We start from the raw sequence: 17379 nt of genomic DNA on the forward strand, positions 1-17379 counted from the left end.
CTGCCAAGAGATGACTAACAAGCCTACCTAAATCACAATTACATTAGGAGTCCAGGAAGAGGGATCAATGTGCTCAGCCAACGTAAGCTATTGAGACAATCTGTCTGCCTGCCAGGCTTTTCCTAAATTCAACACCTTTCAAAACAGATTGTTCTCCCGTCTGCTTCACAATGTCTCTGCTAAGCCTCACAAGCCACAACCTAGTCATTACAAGTCATGTTCTGCCAACCCACTGAATGGCCATGCTTCATGTTTTTTTTTCTCGATATGGTACATGGCTCTTCAATAACTATTTTCGGGAGCATTGTCTGAAACCTTGACTAAAGGACTGAAAGTACAATCTTCTGACAAGTCTACTGTAGGTTCCATGCATGGATAAGACAACAACAAATGGCCTGATTCTTGGTATGGCATTAGGGGGGGGGGGGGGGGGTGTTGTTCCAGGGGTCAGGGACAGGCACTCTTCTTATCTTTGATACAGATAGTTACCATTACTTCTTTATAGATAACCAAAGTGCTCACAGTTGGGCAGAGACTTGTCTCCAGTAACAATAAAAGATCGAAGACGCTAAAAGCCAACCAAAGGTGCATGTGTATGGGGTTGGCAGGATGGAGAGTTGTTGGCCAAACAAACACTTAGTCAACAGTATTAAAATCCAGTCAAACGTGCAAATTTATGAGATTGTTGGAATAGGTAGCTGTTGGCCAAACAAGCATTTGGCCAACAGCATTAAAATCCAGGCAAGCTTGTACCTGAATGGGGTTGTTGGCCAAACAAGAACTTTGACATCAAATATCTAATGTGTATGATGTTTTATTTGGTAATAAATAAACTACTATACTGTATAATTTTCCATTCAACAACTACTAGGAAATAGACCACCGTATCCTTCAAATTTGGGTGTCCTCTGCTGGACCATTATCATGTGACAACCTGGATCCACCCAAACATCCTCTAGTACTCTGGAGGGCCAGTCTAACTGGTCAACAGGTAGTTTTCCAGAAGTAAAATAAACTCATGGCCAAACAACAAGGTCTACTGGTCCCAACTAGTCACCATCAATTTTTTTGGCCAATGCTCTAGACCATTTATCTAGCATGGTACCCCTTCAAATAAAGGGATGACCGGCAAATAACTACACAGAAGTTTCTGTGTGGTCACCTTCAAGGTTTTTGATGGTGGGTACTGTCTACAAAGATACTCTTTGGAGGAACCTATGAAATATTTGCTTCTAATGTAAAATAAAGTCATGGCCAACCAACAAGGTCTACTGGTCCCAACTAGTCACCATCAAATTTTTGTCCAATGCTCTAGACCATTATTCTAGCATGGTATCCCTTCAAATAAAGGGATGACCAGAAAATAACTTCACAGACTTTTCTGTGTGGTAATCTTCAAGGTTTTTGATGGTGGGTACTATCTACAACGATACTCTTTGGAGGAACCTATGAAATATTGGCTTCTAATGTCAACTGTATATCATAAAATGTTGATGTCGAATGCTACACCATAAAATGTAGATGCCAATTGCTAGCACCACAGATTATATAACCATACCTCAAAGAGTAGATATGGTGGACTGTAAGAGGCTGACCATGACAAGTTGTAAAGGTAACATTGGTGGCCTGTTCAAGTTACTGAAATGAGACGTATATTTTCATTGCAGATATTTCAGCAGAAATGTAAATCTTCGAGGCTACGAAGACATGCCGAAAGCAAGAAAGAACAAGACTCGCATCTGCAAGACACTAAATAGACACGACACACAATGAGCAAAACCAATAAAGTCTTATCTGGAGGGTGAAGTCTGGCACTAGAACAGAGCTACCAAACAAGAGCAGGATTTGGGTATTGTGAGTGCCATGTTAGCTCAGTTTAGAGAGCAAAAGCTTCTCGATCATGTGGTCTTCTTTATGTCTTTCATGCCATTTGTTATCTGTTTTGGTGAATTCTAAAGAACTTTTATCATTTGCTTTATAGATAAATCTTTTTGAAGACGTTCTGCTACATTACACGTCCAAAAATAAGACCAGGAACAATTTTTGCTAACAAACACCAATGGAGATGTAAAATGTATCTCCTACCCTACAAAAATGTCTTGGTTGATATTCTGAATCGGCACTGGCTCTTGTAAAATACTCATTCAAAAATCTATTCTCCTCAACAGGAATGCCATAAATAATACATCAGATGACGCAGCTTGCCCTTCTTCCAGGCCGGATAACCTAATACTGCCTTGACATTTTGCAAGGTTCTCTGTAAGCCTAAAAGAAAGCAGATACAGCCCGGAGAACACAAGAATCCTGTTGCGATAAATGTGGTTAAAACTGTATGGATGATACGTAGATGAGTAATAAAGTACTAAAATGTTTTTTTTTTTCATTAGTCATTAGTTCTATGTTTGGTGCCAGCTATAAAACTGTTGGCGCCAAGGTAAACGGCCTCCTTCGTATGAGCTGTAATGAGTGTGAATGAGGCAGCTCTTATAAACTAGCTTCTCAGTAGTAGTTCGGAACATCATAAAAGACAGTAAATGAAAAAGGAGCAAAAATTTTCCATTACTAAGACTATTAACTTGGATAAGAGAAAATCCTAAGACAAGCAACTTTATGTTGCTCACTTGAAGATGCAACTGGGTATAGAAGTCTATATTGTTCCCAGACTCATTGTTCATCTGACCTACCTACAAAGCTGGTTCACTGACCGTAATGTCAGGTTGGGTTCCCTGTTATCCTTTAGAAAACCTCAAAGTATGCCAAGGGGAGATTTTACTCTGTAACTCACTTCACTCCGATCCAGTGCCATTCTCCTGACTCTCTACACAAAACCGTAGCACAAGGCCATCTCTCAGCTACTTCTATCCTTTGGAGCTACTTCATTACTGGTTTGCCCAAACTAACTCTAATCTTGGCTTTGTCCTGCCATTGAATTTTACGAATATCTTGCTTCTTTGGATTTGGTGCCTCGTACTTATCTGGTGTCATAGTTTCGACTTTTTTCTGGTTACATCTTCTCCCGTTGAGGTCTCTGGGGATGACCTCTAGCTTTGTTTCAGCTCTGATTCCACACTGATCTACACATTACTACATTACACCAGCCACTAATTTGTAACTACGTTGAGGACTGTGACCTTGGAATATGACTGGGAAAGTAAATACCTCGAGTACAAAATGGGGCAATTACTTTTTTGAAGAATCCCAGTTGAATCAGCTTCAAACCAATTGTAGGTTCTTCTTCAGTGTGAACAATAACTCACTCTTTTATATGGTCTATATTATGGCAAATAATGAGTACCTGAAAGACTGTATCATTGGAGATACATCCAAGGAGAAGAAGACTATAAGATCTATGAATCAAGGAATATCACATTCAATCTTGAATGCAATCTGATACATCAATGATGAACCATTAGTATTGTCCACTGCACAGTAGGGAAATCCAATAGCCCCCATTTTAGAGTCAGTCATCTTCTTCCAAAGGAGTTGTATTTCAGAGTCCCGCAGATTCCATCATTCTGTCGGAATAAGAACCAAGATGATACTCAACATTCCGAGAGGACCCAAGACAAACTAAGCAGGTTATCAGGAGCTGGTAAACAATCCGGTCGTCATAATCGATTAGACAGACTGGACTCCAAGAATGTACAAAGCGTCTTTATTCTTCATTTCTTACCCACAGTTACACGTCTACATTAAGAAAAAACTGACTGAGAAGGTACACATGGAGCTGGACGCAAGGCCTATCAGGTGACTCTAATGTTCAGCTGTGATATGGACTTTGTGTCTTGAAATAGACAGGCATCCTTTGAAGAACATGATCCGGGCTGGTCACAATGACTGCAAGTAAAAAGAACTACTTCACTGACTTTTTAGGATGGTCCACCAGATTATATCAGGATACTCATCAGGATTCAAACCAATTCAAATGGTAATGGTCAACAATGTAGGAAGGCTCCAATTTCCGGCTTTACTTACTCATCTGAAGGTAGGACAAAAAGATCTCTACTGGCCTAAAAAAACACAGCATTTCCTGGCATTAGCTTTGACTGCGGGGGCACTTAAATTAAAATAATTTACATTTCCATAACTTTACAGGTGGTCAAAGGTATGACACCAACTTATTTTTTTCACAGTTTGCTTGTTGTATCCTAAGGGTTAAATTAATCCTTCAGCTTGAATACATTTCCAGCACTTGTTTTAGGTGGTCAAAGACTTGAAGTTGCTAATTAAGAATTTTCAAGCAATTTTTAAATTTTTTTAAAGAAATGGCTCCAAAAAAAACATAAAAAACAACAAAATTACCCTACACTCACCCAATTACTCAATGAATCCACTACAAAACCCGTTAATTCTACACTTCTTACAAGATACCAATGGCTGAGGTCACAAAATGGTTTTGACAGACACCATTCTCGAGATAGCTGTGGATCCTCAATGATTACCCACCACTCCTTTTCCAATGCTGCCCAAGGCCCCCAAGAGGCTCCACTTCCTTGTCCCTCGTGACATACAGAAAATTACTAACCAGCCAATGACTACTAAGTCAATCAACAGAAAACCACTTAAGGCTAAGGCCCCACGTTGCGGAAACACAGCTTTTTTTGTTGCAGATTTTGTTGCGGTTTTTTGAGCCAAAGCTAGGAGTGGATGGAGCAGAAGGGAAAAGTATAAGAACTTCATAGATATTCCCCAATCCTTTTGTAGCGATTCTTCGCTTTGGATCAAAAAACCACAAAATAATCTGCAACAAAAAAAAGCTGCGTTTCGGCAATGTGAGGTCTTAGCCTTAATCTGGCAATGTCACACGATACCAATGATTTTATTATCAGCTGCCGTCTCATGGTCTAGGCAAGTGATCTGCAACCTGTATCCCTCCAACTGTTGTCCAGTTACAAGTCCTAGCATCTATTCACAAAACGACAGGAGATTTTTTTGCTCAAGGCTGTTTGCAAAGTTGCTTAATTTTTTATTTTACATTAGGTTCACACTAGCGCTTGCTTTCCATTGCTCAGGTTTGTTGAGCACCCAAAAAACGGAGAGGCAGTTACAAATGGCTATAATGAGATCTGTTGGATGTCCATTGTTATGAAACCCCGTGCAGGACTTATTTTCTCCACTGTTTTTCAGTGGAGTCTGCAAAGTAGTCTCCAGTGGACGCAGATGTGAACATAGCCTTAGATGCTCTGTTGCAACAAAAAAGTGTTGCACATGTTTTACATTTCGGACTTTTTACATTTCCAATAGGTTAGCTATGCTTGTAAACAAAAAAAGTTGAATGTGGTGCCGTTCTCTAGGCTTCAAGTATTAGTTGCTGTGCAATAAAAGAAAACACCAGTCAAGTGGAGTATGATGCATGAGTCTCTAGAGTTCCAGAGCGATACAGATAAGCCTATACTTTTCTTATCAGAAAACCTCTGAAAAGGGAAACAACACAAACAGCCTGGCCGATATCACCATGGCCGAAGCAGACTGGTGCATACACAACATGGAGACACTGTTATCCAGGCCTCTAAGGATCATGGAACACAGAAGATTAACAAAACAATACTGACTGCCTTAGCTTGGAGCGTTTCGATCAATCTTAGGCTGAGGAATATTGAAGTCAAGGAGTTCTGTAAAGGTCATTTACCTTTAAAGTGTTCTGAATGCCACCAAAGAACCTTCCAATGGCCTTCATCATGGTGTGATACAGAACAAAGACCCATAGATAGTCCTTACCGGGGAAGTTATAGCTAAATCCAGGACTGCGACTTCATTGATTTAGTGTAAAAACTGAAAGCCTTGCTTAGTTTAGCTGCAATCACAGAGGAGATTCATAAACACCTCAGCGCACTACTGAGACGGAATAACAAGGCCTAGCCTTAAACAAATAACCATCCTCTGTGATTGTAATCCTCGACTTCTCCGGTTTCTTCTTAAAAGCCCTATTTATTTAACTTCTTGCCAGTAGCATCTTTGAGCTCGAGTGTTTTCCCTTCTCCCTTGTCGGAGCGGTGCCACAATTAAATAAAATTATCACTGATTGCAAAAGGAAAAAAATCCTCAAAAGCCTAATTTTCTGCAATCTGTAAGATGTATAAGCCATTATGTAAGATAATTAACCCGAAAAAAAAGAACAACGGTGAAATGTTCTCTGTGTACAAGACTTCTATGTATTTACATTCTTAGTAGATTACCTCTTTGAGATGACCACACAGGACAATGGCCTTTTAGAAGATGGTCCTCTCAAAGAACAGTCATGGGAAATTCAGGTCTGGATCTAAAAGTTAGGACTGAGTAGGCCCCACAATTTATATGCCTGAAATAAGTTCAATGGATATGACTATAGAACCTTATATTTGCTGAATTACCATGCCATGTAGAGTGTTCATTGAGGACTTGCAAGACTTCTTCTCCTCCATAGCCAAACCTTTGCCAAAGAACGCTTAAACTTTTCCAAAAACTCTGAAACCTACTACATTGTGAATTTGCTTTGACTTGGAGATTTATTTTTTTGTAGGATTACCTAAAGTTGTTTTCAATAGCAAACTGGTGATGATGTGACCTTTGGGAGAGGTTTCCAAAGGTTGTTACTAAAAGTAGAGGCCACCTAAAGCTTGTCCACCGAAGACTCAGGTTGGAGATACATTTTTTCCTTGATGGCTTCCCCAACACAACAGATAAAGATGGATAAATCTCCCATTTTCAGGGGGACGGGCCAACCATCTAATGTGACTGATACTGTCCCAACTCTTCCGATCAGACCTCATGGAAGAGAACAATTGGCAAATTGGATTTCAATCACTTTGTTCCCCTTATTTTTCTCTCCCAATTGAAAATGTACGTATGATATGCCAAGCCCAGCATGCCCATGTACAAGGAGAGTCGGGATTATAGCGAAAGCTATCCATGGTGTATGGCCAACAAGAAACACCTACAAATATTCATCAATTATGACTTTTTTTAAGCCAGGGTTTGGGGACACTCGTCCACATCAGGGAGAGTGTGTGCCTACATAGGCAGTACGGAGACTTACAAGTCATTCCTGCTCCGCTAGGGATTATGGGTAAAAAATATGCAAATCTATTCTCCTGGATGGAATTAGAAGAACAGAGTGCACTCTGTACACCACCCTATAGAGGGCAGCATCCTTAACATCATGAACGACTCAGTTTTAAAGTCTTTTAATCATGATGTGGATTTAATTGCCAAATCAGTATTTCTGTCCCAAAAGGAACAGATTCCCAGCTATGGACAGCACTGTTTCGGTCTATTGGGCCATCCTCAGCATAGCGTAGGGATACCGATTTGGCAGAGTAAGAGACTATAGACCAGGGTTTGGGGACACTCGTCCACATCAGGGAGAGTGTGTGCCTACATAGGCAGTACGGAGACTTACAAGTCATTCCTGCTCCGCTAGGGATTATGGGTAAAAATACAAATAAAATATATAAAAATATAGGGTGGTGTACAGAGTGCACTCTGTTCTCCTAATTCCATCCAGGAGAATAGATTTTTTTTAAGCCTTAAGCCTTCGCTTGTGGACTTCTTTACTCATGGATTTTGAGGTGGCCACAATGTGAAGGTGTCCTCACCGAAGATCGTTCCAACCAAGTAATAACATTTACAGTGTACTAGGCCGATACGCCGTGACATTTAGCACAGCGCTAATCTTACGCAGAGGGGGAAACCATTATCTTGGAATTATAACAAGTAAATAATTTTATCAGAATACCTTAAGCAAATAAGACTCCTTCAGTAAAAGAGTTGCTGTATTACACCGACAAGTTGGGAAGCTGAAGGTGGTGTTATCAGAACACGTCTGCGCCACCTTCGCCTTCCTCCAGCTGTCTAAGCTTAGTACTTAACTGTTGGCATGTCTCATCTAGACAATACAGTTTTATTAGCTAGTAAAAGCTCGTGATATATTTCTTTTAGACTTTTTCATCAGAAGAAATGGGGCAAAAGAAAGAAGTTGCTCGAAGAACAAGACTCTGAATACAAATGTTTGGATTCTAAAATTCCCATCGGGGTGAAGTATAAACAGGTCATTAATAAAAAATAGGCTTCGGTGGTTGAAGCTCCTTTGTGAGACGTACAATTGTAAAAACAACCAAGTGCAAACACTGCAGAAGAATGTTTAATGTATTTGTTCCAGTACAGAATACATGTTATTTCTTCACTCTAAACATTAGTGTGATGGGGAGAAACAGAAGACTAAGCAGACACCACTGGTAGGATAGATGTCACTATAAAGAGAAGAACGAAATGGATGGATGGATGGATGGATGGATAGACAAATGGATGGATGGATGGATGGATGGATGGATGGATGGATAGACAAATGGATGGATGGATGGATGGATGGATGGATAGATAGATAGATAGATAGATAGATAGATAGATAGATAGATAGATAGATAGATAGATAGACAGACAGAGAGGGAGAGAAAGAAAGAAAGAAAGAAAGAAAGAAAGAAAGAAAGAAAGAAAGAAAGAAAGAAAGAAAGAAAGAAAGAAAGAAAGAAAGAAAGAAAGACAAAAATAGATAGGAAAGTACAAAATAGAAATAGATAACACATACAAACAGATAGAAAGATAGATACATAGATATGAATTAGCTAGAGATAGACAGAAAGCTAGATAAATAAAAACATAGAAGATTGCAGAAAAAGACCACATATAGATAGATAGATAGATAGATAGATAGATAGATAGATAGATAGATAGATAGATAGATAGGAGATAGATAGATAGATAGATAGATAGATAGATAGATAGATAATAGATATTGATGGGTAGATAATATACAGATGATAGATAGATAGATAGATAGATAGATAGATAGATAGATGATAGATAGGAGATAGATAGATAGATAGATAGATAGATAGATGATAGATAGATAGATAGATAGATAGATAGATAGATAGATAGATAGGAGATAGATAGATAGATAGATAGATAGGAGATAGATAGATAGATAGATAGATAGATAGATAGATAGATAGATGACTAATGTATATATAGACGCACACATATACATTCACAAACACCAGGCAGATATATAGATGGGTTTGTGTTTTTCACTGTTCCTAATCCAAGTGCCCTCTATAAACTACCCTAACAGATTCCACCAATGTGCCCACAAGGGCTGTGATCGTACATTGGGCTGCCCAATAAAAGCAGGCACTCTGTGCCATGCCACATATTGAGAGGCTAGGTCCTACTGACCTAATAGATGACTATATGTAGGATCCGCCATGGTAAATCCTCTCCCTGTGATGTAGACAATGTTATAATAAGACGTGTGGGGCCGGGTACAGGTGAAAGCCAGATCTCAGCAGGGTACACTATAACAATATGTTCAAGGTGATAACAGACCGCAACTTGGAGCTATCACACAGTACAAATGAATACTTGCCATCTGGCAAAAGTATCATGTTAAGATTCACAGACATAGAAGCTGCTACCAATACATGTAAGTGAACTCATAAAAGAGCAAGAACTCTGGAACGTTCCGGAAAAGGGTAGAAGACGCCAGACAGTAAAATCAGTACAGAGTCAGGCTGAATGTATATGACGTGCCCATAAAGGAGTTGTGCCGTATCAGTAAAACAGGGCTGCTTCTTACAGGAAATGCGCCACACCTGTCAACAGGCTGAGTATGGTACTGCAGTTCTGCTGAAGTAGACCGGAGCTGCAATGCCAGACACAATCCATGGGCAACCACATTTTCCTAATCCTGCATAACCCCCAGTCTAGGGCCCTTATAGGACCTGTAACCAGGTCTGAAAAGCCCAAAGGCACATCGCATCACCTTAAGCATTTTGGTGTTTTGTTTATCCAAATCCGTTCAGCTATTCTGAAGATATAAGCCCGTTTAGTGTTGAGGCAAATTTCTATCTATTAGCTAAGTGGGTGACTATGGTTTCTCTGGTGGGGTGTCATCATGTGGTTACTGCCCACTTGGTTAGTAGACCTGAAAACTAAATGGGCTTATATCTTTGGAATGGCTGAACAGATTTGGATAAACAAAACACCAGAATGCTGAGGGTGACAATGCCGATCAGATCTATGTCATTGGGGTTTTCAGATCTGCGGACAGGTCCTCTTTAAACTGAACATCAGTGGTCTTATGCATTAACGAAAAAGTCTCATGAATAATGGGTTTATAATGTTATTTTTTTCAAGTTTCCATGCTCTGAAAGTCTCCGCTCTCTTCTGTTTTGTCTCCACATGACATAGGAGAATTCCATGGATTAGTGTGAAATCACCAGTAGTTATGATGGTTCAGAAGGAGACCATGGGTCGTGCCCTCTAAAGCCACACGCTAATGATAACAATCTATCAACATGCCGTCTACTTCTCCAGAAAAGTCTTCCTTTATGCCGAGTACATGTGGGTATTTTCACAAGCTTACCTCTACAGAGACGCATCCTGGTCCCAAACAGGAAACACGAGCTTCAGCGCTGTCTCTCTAATCTCCACGGCTTTGCATTCACTTTTCCTTCGCTTGTCTATAAAATTCCCCGATCAAACCCATAAAACAACACTGCAGATTCACGGGTAATCTCTACATTTGCGTGCAGAGACTAAGCAAAAAAAAACCAACACCAATCTCCCATCTTACAAGACACCACTTGTAGGATCAGAGGAGACCCTTACATCCTGAAGAAGAGTTATTGTTGCTCTATGGGCTAAATCTAAAGCAATGAAGTCGCTGTAAATATTTTACAAAATTTTGCCCAATTTCAATTTCTATAGATGGGTGACCATCTTGTACCGAGCCCAAATATTCCAAATTGTTAATTTTCTTTACGAAAACCGAATAAATTTGAGAGTCATCTTGGGCAAACTAAAACGGCCAATACTTTGGGGTCTCTTCAGTGTTTTACATGTTTTAGACTGAGTTCATACGGGGTATTTTGGTCAGGATTTGAGGCCGTATCCGTCTCAAAATCCTGACCAAAAACACGGCTCCCGGAAAAAAGAACGGACATGCTCATTCTTCAGGCCAAGTTACCTCCCAATTTGGCCTGAAGACACTCCCTCCTCCCGACTAGGCCCATTCATTGAGCCTAATCTGGAGTGGAGTGCGCGCATCAAGTCGCAGCTACCCGTTTTTTAGTCCGGAAACTGAGGCGGCCTCTGCCTCAGATTCCGGACCAAAAAATCCCTGTGTGATCCTGGACTTAATCTAATTTAAGGTGTGGTTCGTACCCAACATGTTCAACCCAAAACAAATCTTGGCCCTGAGTCGTCTAAACCCGAAACAAATCCTAAGAGAATTGCCCATCTCTACTTGTTATTGGTTTATATTCTAATGCTACCCGTAGGGCGGCAGCACAGAGTCAGGTCACAAGAGGAAGAGGAGCTCATTAGAATAATTAAATTTTTTTAGAATTTTTAAAAATATTTTTTAAACAATTTTTCACTGAAATATCGTATTATTATCAATTTGCACCTTATCCTAAGTCAATACCAATAATCTGAGAATTCGTGTAAAAAAAAAAAAAAAAAATCTAAAAAATAAAGTGTTTTTCTTTTTTTTGTTAAATTAAAGAAATTTGAAAAAGTTTTAGTTTAGTCTGAGAGTTATTTTGTGTGTTTTTGGAGTATGTTTTACAGATAACATGAATGTAAGGAATCTTTACGTATGGACGTCACCCAGATGCTAGATTTATCTATATATTTTAGCTGATAAGAGAGCTATGAGCTCAGGCATGGCTTGCATTCCAGTCTTTGTGAGGAGATATTATGAGCAGGGAGGCAGAAGTACTGGGAACTTGCAGTTCACATGCAGGGGAAACGATATCGAAAGGAGTCGGAGATTACACAGGGCCAGCTAAGGCCAGTGGAATTTCAAAAATTTGGTAGCTACCCTACACTGAACGTCTTATGGCATTCCAACACCTCAACAGGCACAACCCGAAATTGCTCACTTAAGACACCACAAAGACTAAACTTTAAAGAGAATTTCTCATCATTAATGACATAAAACACGTAGAAGAATTTTTTTAAAAAAAAATCTATTCCAAATTTTAATTATCAAAATTTATTTTAAATTGACCCTACAATTTGCATAGGTTCATTGTTGCCCCATTTGGGTAATGCAGAGAAGATGAGTTAGGTAACAACTGGTAGGAGCACACTTTAGGCCAAAGGGTCACATTTTAGGCCGAACAAAAAGTTGAATATTTTCCAATACGGAAAACGTTATGAATTTAAAGAAAGAGAATGTAGCATATAACTAGAGGTGCTAGAAGTGGACCTCAAGGGTTACACCGGCCAAATTGCAAGTCGTATATAGCCACCTATCCTAAATTGAATGGCAGATCCAGAATGAATATACGGCTGATGGAATCAAAAATTTAAGATTTTTTGCTTTCAATGCCTTCCCTATTTCTTTGTGCATTTTCGGAATTTTTTCATAAGCCTTTTTTTGGTTTTGTTTTTGTTCCTGAAGTGGAGAGAGAGGACCAGCTGCATTCATAGCGAACAGGTGTGAAAGACAGCTAAACATTCTGCAATGGTGACCCTCTTACATCGGTATGAGGGTGGTCATACCTCAGCTGTGAAAACACAGAAAGCACCGAGTGATATGTTAAAAAAAAGCAGTATATCCTGCCCCATGTACTACAACATGGGACCGTCTAATTACACAGACTTGGATGACTGACGTGCGGTTGCCCCTCCTTCATGAACATGTATCACATAAAGCTCACATGTACAAGCATGACCAAGACTTAGCACGTCCTGAAAGACCAAGTCAGCTGCTCAAGGTGTTTAGTCATGTCGGTGTGAATGAGAGGAATCTTCTTGTAGATCATTTTCTAGCTCCTTATTGAACATCTGTCTCCTACGGTTGGTTGAGGTGGCAACTCTGAGATGGTGGTGATACCTCTGTACAGGACTGTGACTACAGATGGTGGAGGAGGCCACTTAGAAATCGTAGTTGTACCTTTGTAGAGGAAAGTGGACACTAAGAGTTGAGGGTGACACTCAAAATGGTGGAGTTACCTGTGTATACAACTGTAAGGAAGCCACTTGTAGATGATTATGGAGACAACATGGATGGTTACAGATGATTATGGAGGCCACTGGTACCTGTATACAGGACTGCGGAGAAGGCCACTTTGAGTTGGCGATAGTAATTGTGTACAGAATTGTGGCAGATGAGGAAGCTTTTTGAGATGCGGATGGTATCGGTGTACAGATCTAGGACTATAGATGGTTGAGGAAGACAATTTGAGATAGTGTTTGTACCGTACCTGTGTAGAGATGATGGCCTCTATGTAGTAGACCATAACTACAAATGGTTGAGGAAGCCATTTTGAGATGTTGAGTACAGGATAGTGCTACAGACAGTGATAAGGCCACTTTGATGGCCCTTCGGCACATAACTATATCTACAGATGGTTCAGGAGGCCACTCTAAGATGGTGATAGCACCTGCATACAGGATTACAGAATAGGTCAAACGATGGGAAAATATCTTGAGCATGAACGGTAAGCTTTACTCTTCCACCAAGTGACTGAGGAGGGCTGCTCACTTTTCACATAATGGAGGAGTGTTGGGAGTTTACTGTGATTAATTGGTTTGTGTATAGACTTCAACCATACAAAAACATTGGAGAAAAGCCGAACCAATGGAACGTATTGTAAAAGACAGAGCCCCCAGTCTGAACTGTTTCCACAGCTGGGTTCTTCTCAACTCCTCCACAGGAAGACCTCCTAAGAACTGAGCGGTGACCCTGGAGGTCCTGCTCAATCATGGCCCTTCATTACTGTGCAGTAATGTGTAGAAGATAGCATCCCACATGTAGATATTATTCTCTCATTATACTGGGGACCCTCTCTGGTGACTAAAGCGATTCTCCTGAATCTTACGCCACTAGTTCCGTGAAAGACATCATGGAAAATATATATATATACTGTCTCATCAATCGCTGCATATCTACTGTACTTAATAACCTCTGAAGGGAAGCCCAGACGTCTTCTCACCAGTACACAGTCTATTGCCTCTTACTGACTCGCGACGTTAAGACTCTACTTTGTGTAAAAAAACTCTACGTCTCATATCCTCGGCACTGTAAAAAATGAGTGGGAGCTTTGTATGGATGGAATGAATTTATTATAGACAAAATCCTTATATTAGGAACGCTAGTCTTCATCATGCTCCCTACCATATCTTGTACATTGGCACTTAAAGGACAACTCCAATCACCACATAACTTTATATAAACAATTTTCTTATAGATAGACCATGGTCATATGACCTAAAATACCGCTATAAATTTAACATTCACATTATTTTTATCTCCCACAATGCATAAATTCTAACCATTTTTTCTTATCCATTCCATTCTGGGAGGAGCTTAGACAGAGTTTGACTGTGGGAGGTGACAACCTTTCTAAGTACATTACTGGCTTTGGCAAACCTTCTAAGGTGTATCAGACTGAGGTCTGATAGACCGACACTCTACCCTTTACTGGAACGGGGCTGAGTTTCAATACCAGACAAAGCCCATGAACACTAGTCACTGTCTTAGTAGATCCTTTAATTATAACCTCATAAATCCCTTTAATTAGGACCTTTCACCACCTACACCAAGTCCAACTCTTTGGGTCCTTCTAAAGCCACCACTACACTGACCCTGATGAGGATGGAATTTTTTTCTCTAGCACCCAACATTCCCGGGCAATCATTTCTGTTATTTTCAGCACTCGATATGCTAATTAGTCTCTCTATTGCCAGATGGGCAGTCTGTTTCTATTTGCTACAGTCAAGGACTGCCCACCTACTTATTGGGAAATGAAATCAACAGCACTGATTGTTCAGGAATGGTGGGGGGGCTATAGGAAAAAATTCCAACTGTGTTGGAATCAGTGGAGAGGCACCTATTGAAGGGGGGAAAGAGTTGGAGTTAATGGAGGTGTGGAAGTGGAAATGTCCATACAATTACAGTATTTACTGTAAGTGTATGGAATTCTTATTTTTTTTTTTTTTTTTTTTTACTATAGTGGAAACCAGTGAAGGCAAAACACACCTGGTTAGAAGAAGGTGACTTAAACTTTATTTACTTCCTAGATTTTCAACGCTGCCCTCCAGTTGGTAAGTGGCCCTGAACGGATGGCAATTAAGCATGGCAGCGGCGTGGCGGCACAGCTTAGTGAATACACAACATTATGCTTTGTGTTGGAGAATTGAGTTGTGGCAATAAATCAACCTGAGTCACCTGCCTTACGTCAGCGCTGGCACGGACCGCGCTGAATCCCTTATCCCCTCATTCCCCTCCTTGTAGCAAGTGGGGCCTGCCAAATGCTCGCTGACGGTCTAAAGGCCATATTCAGTCTCAGAATATTGTTTGAATGAATCTGTCATCGCAACCCTGTTGTACCTGTCATTACACACCGATTCCCACCTCCGAGAGGAGCAGGCAGCCAGTTCAATCTCTCTAAGCAGCTTCTTTTACCGACAATCACACAAGGTCAGGGGCTTTGGCTCGCTAGTTACAAGTCAAACAAGGACCTTCTCTGTCTCGACTGCCAATTCTCTACCCCCCCCCCCAAGCATCCATTAAGTATCCATTTATCTGCTTGATTGAAAAAAAGCCCTTTTTAAAGCCAATAATTCAGGTATCATTCTATTCAAAAACCGGAATTACCTCTAGAGAGGTTTTTTTTTCCCTCTTTACAGTCTTTTATGTAGCTATTGTGAACTGCAGGCCACTAAACGGTACTGTCCAGAACTTGGCTCTCATAGAAAAGAAAAGGATATGGCAGCCTGAGGTCTGAATAGCCGTCCTCCCCCTCCCTTCCCCTTTATTTCAGGTTGGAACACTTGCCCGGCTCTTGGGTGATCCGAAAAAGCTCTGTTTACCGAGAAGTTAATTGTGCGGCTATGAAAGCGTAAATGAAAAATTAACTATATACTCATCATGGTTCCGTACTTCTGTCATGGAAGGAGGAATCCATGGGATGGAAGAAATAATGGGGACAGACTACCAGGTCTACAGGTATTCAATGATATCACAGTACGTAGTGAAGTGAATGGCAGGTGAATGAGAAGAAGACGTTCATGGCTTCAAGAAAACCCCAATCCTCTAGTCAAATGTTGTCACTGTCCGCTCTACCTCCCCAGTTCCTTCAATGTCTATGACGTAACTGTATCTTCCACCATCATAGTCCATTATCACCCATCAACATAGTCATCACCATGTTTGCGCTATATTGTAACCTAGTATTTTTAAGGGACGACAACTAAACATTGGTCACATGCCGCAGGTTCTTATAATCATAGTCTTCCTTTTTGAAGAACTTAATAATCTATAAGAGAAGGCACCAGAATAGCATATCCAATCCATTTCTGCTCAAAATCGGAGGTTTTAAAGTGAGTTTGTCACCAGATCCAAAATATCAACCCAGCCCTGAAGATAGATAGGTTAGTGTCACCAGAACCAGTATATCACCTCAGCCCTGCAGATAGATACGTTAGTGTCACCAGAACCCAGTATATCAACCCAGCCCTGCAGATAGATAGGTTAGTGTCACCAGAACCAGTATATCACCTCAGCCCTGCAGATAGATACGTTAGTGTCACCAGAACCCAGTATATCACCTCAGCCCTGCAGATAGATAGGTTAGGATCACCAGAACCCAGTATATTAACCCAGCCCAGAAGATAGATAGGTTAGGGTCACCAGAACCAGCATATCACCCCAGCCATGCAGATAGATAGGTTAATGTCACCAGAACCAGCATATCACCCCAGCCCTGCAGATAGATAGGTTAGGGTCACCTGTATCAAATGTTGTTTTCCCCTTCTGAATCAGTTCCTCCATTGCCGAAATATGGTGACCCTAACCTATGTTCACAGAATTCCTTTAAAGGGGTCAAAAGTAACCGAACAACATGAGCAACAGTTCTGTTACTTAAGGTCCAAAATAAGATTTTAGTAAGCCGTGACCCACTTCTACCAGAGAATAGTCATTGTGTATGTTTCGAGACAGAATCAAAAGTAGAGACCAGTGTGAACTTGGGAAACATAATTGAAGGAAAAAGGGATCGGAAGAGTGAGGTCCTTTTTTTCCTTTAAATTTACCAGCCCCTTTATGAGTTGACTTCATGGACCACTGTGGTGGAGTTGTTTGTTTATGCTCTAGTACTTAAGTCTATAGTCCAAGAAGTACATGGAGTGACACGGCATGAAATTTTTGATAGATTTTTACTCAACTCTGGAACAGACTTAGTTAACCCATACCCTAAAACGACACGAAAAAATAAATGGATACTATACAACTATATAACTTCCAAACAAAGAAAAATAATCATGGTTGCCCATGGTGACCCTACATACCTAGTTACGTAAGTAATTGGTCTTTATTTAGCTAATCTC

The 17379-nt window shown here is 40.4% G+C and overlaps 1 protein-coding gene across 3 annotated transcripts in view; it reads right to left on the reverse strand.

Annotated features, from left to right (window-relative positions):
- Window positions 1–17379, reverse strand: part of FGFRL1 (fibroblast growth factor receptor like 1) — a 134512-nt gene that overhangs the window by 79236 nt on the left and 37897 nt on the right. The gene's annotated exons all lie outside the window — the stretch shown is intronic.

The sequence above is a fragment of the Leptodactylus fuscus genome, chromosome 1, assembly GCF_031893055.1.
Source record: "Leptodactylus fuscus isolate aLepFus1 chromosome 1, aLepFus1.hap2, whole genome shotgun sequence".
In the NCBI taxonomy this organism is placed as follows: Eukaryota; Metazoa; Chordata; class Amphibia; order Anura; family Leptodactylidae; genus Leptodactylus; species Leptodactylus fuscus.